The sequence below is a fragment of the Scyliorhinus torazame genome, chromosome 31, assembly GCF_047496885.1.
Source record: "Scyliorhinus torazame isolate Kashiwa2021f chromosome 31, sScyTor2.1, whole genome shotgun sequence".
Lineage (NCBI taxonomy): Eukaryota > Metazoa > Chordata > Chondrichthyes > Carcharhiniformes > Scyliorhinidae > Scyliorhinus > Scyliorhinus torazame.
Window position 1 is genome coordinate 33,188,008 of NC_092737.1, and position 7,021 is coordinate 33,195,028.

General features: G+C 57.2%; 1 protein-coding gene across 1 annotated transcript in view; it reads right to left on the reverse strand.

Annotated features, from left to right (window-relative positions):
* Positions 1–5,355: 5,355 nt before the first annotated feature.
* The window catches only part of LOC140404780 (uncharacterized), a 475,417-nt gene continuing 473,751 nt past the window's right edge, over positions 5,356–7,021 (reverse strand). Inside the window, exon 3 of the transcript XR_011938574.1 lies at positions 5,356–5,849. The gene's annotated coding sequence lies outside the window, so the exon portion shown is untranslated. The remainder of the gene's footprint in view (positions 5,850–7,021) is intronic.

Below are 7,021 nucleotides of genomic sequence, written 5' to 3' on the forward strand. Positions count from 1 at the left end.
CGTCAGTCCCAACCCCCAAACATTTAACCGTCAGCCCCAACCCCCAAACATTTAACCCCGTCAGCCCCAACCCCCAAACATTTAACCCCGTCAGCCCCAACCCCCAAACATTTAACCGTCAGCCCCAACCCCCAAACATTTAACCCCGTCAGCCCCAACACCCAAACATTTAACCCCGTCAGCCCCAACCCCCAAACATTTAACCCCGTCAGCCCCAACCCCCAAACATTTAACCCCGTCAGCCCCAACCCCCAAACATTTAACCGTCAGCCCCAACCCCCAAACATTTAACCCCGTCAGCCCCAACCCCCAAACATTTAACCCCGTCAGCCCCAACCCCCAAACATTTAACCGTCAGCCCCAACCCCCAAACATTTAACCGTCAGCCCCAACCCCCAAACATTTAACCCCGTCAGCCCCAACCCCCAAACATTTAACCCCGTCAGCCCCAACCCCCAAACATTTAACCGTCAGCCCCAACACCCAAACATTTAACCGTCAGCCCCAACCCCCAAACATTTAACCGTCAGCCCCAACCCCCAAACATTTAACCGTCAGTCCCAACCCCCAAACATTTAACCGTCAGCCCCAACCCCCAAACATTTAACCCCGTCAGCCCCAACCCCCAAACATTTAACCCCGTCAGCCCCAACCCCCAAACATTTAACCGTCAGTCCCAACCCCCAAACATTTAACCGTCAGCCCCAACACCCAAACATTTAACCGTCAGTCCCAACCCCCAAACATTTAACCGTCAGTCCCAACCCCCAAACATTTAACCGTCAGTCCCAACCCCCAAACATTTAACCGTCAGTCCCAACCCCCAAACATTTAACCCCGTCAGCCCCAACCCCCAAACATTTAACCGTCAGCCCCAACCCCCAAACATTTAACCCCGTCAGCCCCAACCCCCAAACATTTAACCCCGTCAGCCCCAACCCCCAAACATTTAACCCCGTCAGCCCCAACCCCCAAACATTTAACCGTCAGTCCCAACCCCCAAACATTTAACCGTCAGTCCCAACCCCCAAACATTTAACCCCGTCAGCCCCAACCCCCAAACATTTAACCGTCAGTCCCAACCCCCAAACATTTAACCCCGTCAGCCCCAACCCCCAAACATTTAACCGTCAGCCCCAACCCCCAAACATTTAACCCCGTCAGCCCCAACCCCCAAACATTTAACCGTCAGTCTCAAGCCCCAAACATTTAACCCCGTCAGCCCCAACCCCCAAACATTTAACCGTCAGCCCCAACCCCCAAACATTTAACCCCGTCAGCCCCAACCCCCAAACATTTAACCGTCAGCCCCAACCCCCAAACATTTAACCCCGTCAGCCCCAACCCCCAAACATTTAACCCCGTCAGCCCCAACCCCCAAACATTTAACCGTCAGTCCCAACCCCCAAACATTTAACCCCGTCAGCCCCAACCCCCAAACATTTAACCCCGTCAGCCCCAACCCCCAAACATTTAACCGTCAGTCACAACCCCCAAACATTTAACCGTCAGCCCCAACCCCCAAACATTTAACCCCGTCAGCCCCAACCCCCAAACATTTAACCCCGTCAGCCCCAACCCCCAAACATTTAACCGTCAGCCCCAACACCCAAACATTTAACCGTCAGCCCCAACCCCCAAACATTTAACCCTGTCAGCCCCAACCCCCAAACATTTAACCCCGTCAGCCCCAACCCCCAAACATTTAACCCCGTCAGCCCCAACCCCCAAACATTTAACCCCGTCAGCCCCAACCCCCAAACATTTAACCCCGTCAGCCCCAACCCCCAAACATTTAACCCCGTCAGCCCCAACCCCCAAACATTTAACCGTCAGCCCCAACCCCCAAACATTTAACCCCGTCAGCCCCAACCCCCAAACATTTAACCCCGTCAGCCCCAACCCCCAAACATTTAACCGTCAGCCCCAACCCCCAAACATTTAACCGTCAGTCCCAACCCCCAAACATTTAACCGTCAGTCCCAACACCCAGAGCAGGTCGATTCCACTCTGAGCTGCATTTATCCAGCTCAGTTAACCCATTGCTGGATTTATCCCACTCCCAGATAACCCATCACCTAATCGTTCTCTCTCCCCGCTGTCCACTGAGCCCTTCTCCCTCCCACTTTCCAACTGTCCCTCTCTGACCGCCCGACACCCTCTTCCCCGACTGACTCTCTCTCCCCCTTTCTCTGCCCCTCTCTGTGTCTCACTCTCTCACTCCCTCTCCGTGTCTCTCCCTCTCTCTCCCCGTAGCCCTGTGTCAGTCCCCAGTGTCCGCAGGTTCTTGCCGATTGCTGTTATGTTGATGACAGTTTACTGAAGGCTCCGCAGGACCGTCCTAAAGAGCAGCTCCCAGCTCCGAAACTCTGCCATTGAGGGGGATAGCGGCAACGACAATCGGCATTGATATAGCACCTTTAACAGAAAAACACCCCAGCTACTTCACGGCACGGTTACCTAAGGTGGTGTGAGGGGTTTCAGACTTCTTAAAAGATGACGGAGGGAGGGAGAGCGAGGAAGACAGAGATAGCAAGAGGAAGGGAGAGAGGGAGGAAGGGAGAGAGGGAGGGAGGGAGAGCGGGAGGGAGGGAGAGAGGGAGGGAGGGAGAGAGAGGGAAAGAGAGTGGGAGAGGAGGATGGAGCGGAGGAGGAAGGGAGAGACAGAGAGAGAGAGCGAGCAGAGAGCGAGAGAGAGGGGGAAGGAGGGATACAAGGAGGCAGAGAGGGAGGGAGGGGGAGGCAGGGAGGGAGGGGGAGGCAGGGAGGGAGGGGGAGGCAGGGGGGAGGGGGAGATAGGGGGTGGGAGCGAGGGAGGGGGGAGAGATGAAAGGAGGGATGGAGGGAGAGAGGGTAGGGAGGGCGAGAGGGGAGGGAGGGCGAGAGGGGAGGGAGGGCGAGAGGGGAGGGAGGAAGGGACAGAGGAAGGGATGGAGAGAGAGAGGGGGGATGGAGGGAGAGAGGGCAGGGAGGGAGAGAGGGGGAGGGAGAGAGGGGGCAGGAGGGAGAGGGGGCAGGAGGGAGAGGAGGCAGGAGGGAGAGGGGGGAGGGAGAGAGGCGGTGGGAGGGAGAGAGGGGGTGGGAGGGAGAGAGGGCAGGGAGGGAGAGAGGGGGAGGGAGAGAGGGGGCAGGAGGGAGAGGGGGCAGGAGGGAGAGGAGGCAGGAGGGAGAGGGGGGAGGGAGAGAGGCGGTGGGAGGGAGAGAGGGGGTGGGAGGGAGAGAGGGGGAGGAAGGGAGGGGGGAGAGAGGGAGGGATGGAGGGAGAGGGGGAGGGAGGGAGAGAGAGGGATGGAGGGAGAGGGGGAGGGAGGGAGAGAGGGGGATGAAGGGGGATGGAGGGAGGAATGGAGGGAGGGATGGACGGAGAGGGTGACGGAGAGGGAGGGAGAGAGCGGGGTATGGAGGGAGAGAGGGCGACGGAGGGAGGGGGAGGGATGGAGAGGGGTGGGAGAGAGGGGGAGTGAGGGAGAGCGGGGGACGCGAGGGAGGGGGAGGGAGGGAGGGAATGTGGGGGAGGGAGGGAGAGACAGACAGAGAGTGAGAGAGAGAGCAAGTCAGTGAGAGGGAGGAGGACAGGTTTAGGGAGGGAATTCCAGAGCTGGGGCCCCCTGGGGAGCTGAAGGGACGGCAGTCACGTGCAGAGTGATGGAATGGGGGGGGGATTCTGTGAGAGGCCGGAATTGGAGGAGCGCAGAGATCCCGGAGGGTTCAGGGGGAGGTTACAGGGATAGGGAGGGGTGTAGGGGGGCTGGAGGGGGTTACAGAGATAGGGAGGGGTGTAGGGGCTGGAGGAGGTTACAGAGATAGGGAGGGGTGTAGGGTCTGGAGGAGGTTACAGAGATAGGGAGGGGTGTAGGGGCTGGAGGAGGTTACAGAGATAGGGAGGGGGTGTGGGGCTGGAGGAGGTTACAGAGATAGGGAGGGGTGTCAGGGCTGGAGGAGGTTACAGAGATAGGGAGGGGTGTAGGGTCTGGAGGAGGTTACAGAGATAGGGAGCGGTGTAGGGGCTGGAGGAGGTTACAGAGATAGGGAGGGTTGTAGGGGCTGGAGGAGGTTACAGAGATAGGGAGGGGGTGTGGGGCTGGAGGAGGTTACAGAGATAGGGAGGGGTGTCAGGGCTGGAGGAGGTTACAGAGATAGGGAGGGGTGTAGGGGCTGGAGGAGGTTACAGAGATAGGGAGGGGGTGTGGGGCTGGAGGAGGTTACAGAGATAGGGAGGGGTGTCAGGGCTGGAGGAGGTTACAGAGATAGGGAGGGGTGTAGGGTCTGGAGGAGGTTACAGAGATAGGGAGCGGTGTAGGGGCTGGAGGAGGTTACAGAGATAGGGAGGGTTGTAGGGGCTGGAGGAGGTTACAGAGATAGGGAGGGGGTGTGGGGCTGGAGGAGGTTACAGAGATAGGGAGGGGTGTCAGGGCTGGAGGAGGTTACAGAGATAGGGAGGGGTGTAGGGACTGGAGGAGGTTACAGAGATAGGGAGGGGGTGTGGGGCTGGAGGAGGTTACAGAGATAGGGAGGGGTGTCAGGGCTGGAGGAGGTTACAGAGATAGGGAGGGGTGTAGGGACTGGAGGAGGTTACAGAGATAGGGAGGGGTGTAGGGGCTGGAGGAGGTTACAGAGATAGGGAGGGGTGTAGGGGCTGGAGGAGGTTACAGAGATAGGGAGGGTTGTAGGGGCTGGAGGAGGTTACAGTGATAGGGAGGGGTGTAGGGTCTGGAGGAGGTTACAGAGATAGGGAGGGGTGTAGGGGCTGGAGGAGGTTACAGAGATAGGGAGGGGTGTAGGGGCTGGAGGAGGTTACAGAGATAGGGAGGGTTGTAGGGGCTGGAGGAGGTTACAGAGATAGGGAGAGTGTGTAGGGGCTGGAGGAGGTTTCAGAGATAGGGAGGGGTGTAGGGAGTGGAGGAAGTTACAGAGATAGGGAAGGGTGTAGGGACTGGAGGAGGTTTATAGAGACAGGGAGGGGTGTAGGGAGTGGAGGAAGTTACAGAGATGGGGAGTGAGGGAGCAATGACAACATTATCCCTTTCCGGATGAGTTTACAAATCACACAACATCCTGACTGGGAGATGATGCAATGTTGCTGCACCATCTCGGAGCCAAGCGCATCCTGGGAGAGACTGCGTCGGGTCGGACATAAACCTCTCTCAGGGAGAACTGAGTGGGGCAGTAAATGGCAGCTTTACCAAGCGCAACCCACACCCGGGGAACAATCCGATCGCCTATTTGACTGCACAAGGCATCACCTGACATCAGAAATGCCCTCCCACCAGTAAGGATGTCCGGACAGGCACGAAGAGGAAAATCTGGGTGCCTCACATTCTAATCATGGCCCAAACAGACGCACGCCATCAGAGATAATTTTGGATTTGATTTATTGTCACGTGTACCGAGGTACCGTGAAAAGTATTGTTTGGCGTACAGTCCAGGCAGATCGTTCCGTACATGAAAAGCATAGGACATACGATATATACACAATGTAACTACATAGACACCGGCATCGGATGAAGCATACAGGGTGAGGTCAGTCCATAAGACGGTCATTTAGGAGTCTGGTGACAGCGGGGAAGAAGCTGTTTTTGAGTCTGTTTGTGCGTGTTCTCAGACTTCTGTATCTCGCGCCCGATGGAAGAAGTTGGAAGAGTGAGTAAGCCGGGTGGGAGGGGTCTTTGATTATACTGCCCGCTTTCCCCAGGCAGCGGGAGGTGTAGATGGAGTCAATGGATGGGAGGTGGGTTCGTGTGATGGACTGGGCGGTGTTCACGACTCTCTGAAGTTTCTTGCGGTCCTGGGCCGAGCAGTTGCCATACCAGGCTGTGATGCAGCCCGATAGGATGCTTTCTATGGTGCATCTGTAAAAGTTGGTAAGAGTTAATGTGGACATGCCGAATTTCCTTAGTTTCCTGAGGAAGTATAGGCGCTGTTGTGCTTTCTTGGTGGTAGCGTCGACGTGGGTGGACCAGGACAGATTTTTGGAGATGTGCACCCCTAGGAATTTGAAACTGCTAACCATCTCCACCTCGGTCCCGTTGATGCTGACAGGGGTGTGTCCAGTACTTTGCTTCCTGAAGTCAATGACCAGCTATGGCGATAGACATCAATTCAAATTCCTCGAGGTTCGAATCCACAGAATCCCTACAGTGCAGAAGGAGGCCATTCGGCCCATTGGATCTGCACAGAGGACACGCTCGCTCTTCCCAGCAATGTTCTTTCTTTCTTAATCTTCTTGCAGAGGTTGCTGCGCGAATGGACCGCACAGCCGCTATTCTGCAGGCCAGCAGAGGGGGTCTACAGCACCGAAAAGGACCTTGGGGCCCATCGCCTGGGCGGTGATCGAGAACAATCACCTAGATTCGGGGAGGATTCCCATTGGATGTAACCCACGCAAGGGGTGACCTCAGCTGATCATCTCCCCGGTGCCTTACGGCCAATAGTTATCCCCCAACTAACGGCGCGGAGATAAAACCGATTAAATTGGTTGCCTTCTGGGACCTCGCTGTGTGCAGATTGACCGAACCCCCCCCATTGCCCGTGAGGTGAAATACATTCCAGGAAATGCAGGTCAGAGCCCCGGGCTTATCGACGGAAGTGTCACCCTGTCGCGAATCACTGACAATAACTCACCCGGCACAGGCGACGAACGGGCGGCCTTACCAGATAAACCCGGAGTGAGCGAGCACTCCCCCAACAGCTCCCCCGGGGGGGGTGGGGGGGGTCAGTCTCCTGCTGCAGGAGATGGTTCGAGGACACGCTTCGCCTCTCTCCCCACGTCCGATGCCACTCGGGCGCACACGGGCGAGCGGGCAGAGTGACAGCGATGAACGTCATCTCAGAGGCGGCAGCTAGCGCTGAGTCAAAGAATTCCGGCTTATCTCCCAGCTCCAGAATCTTCCGTTCCAAACAAGACACTTTGCACAGCGTCAGGAGCGGGCCAAGCAGGGTGGGGGGCCCTGTGCATGCGTGTGCACGCTTGATAGCGAGGATGAGTGAGTGTGTGAGAGGAGATGGTGGGAGCGTGCGTATG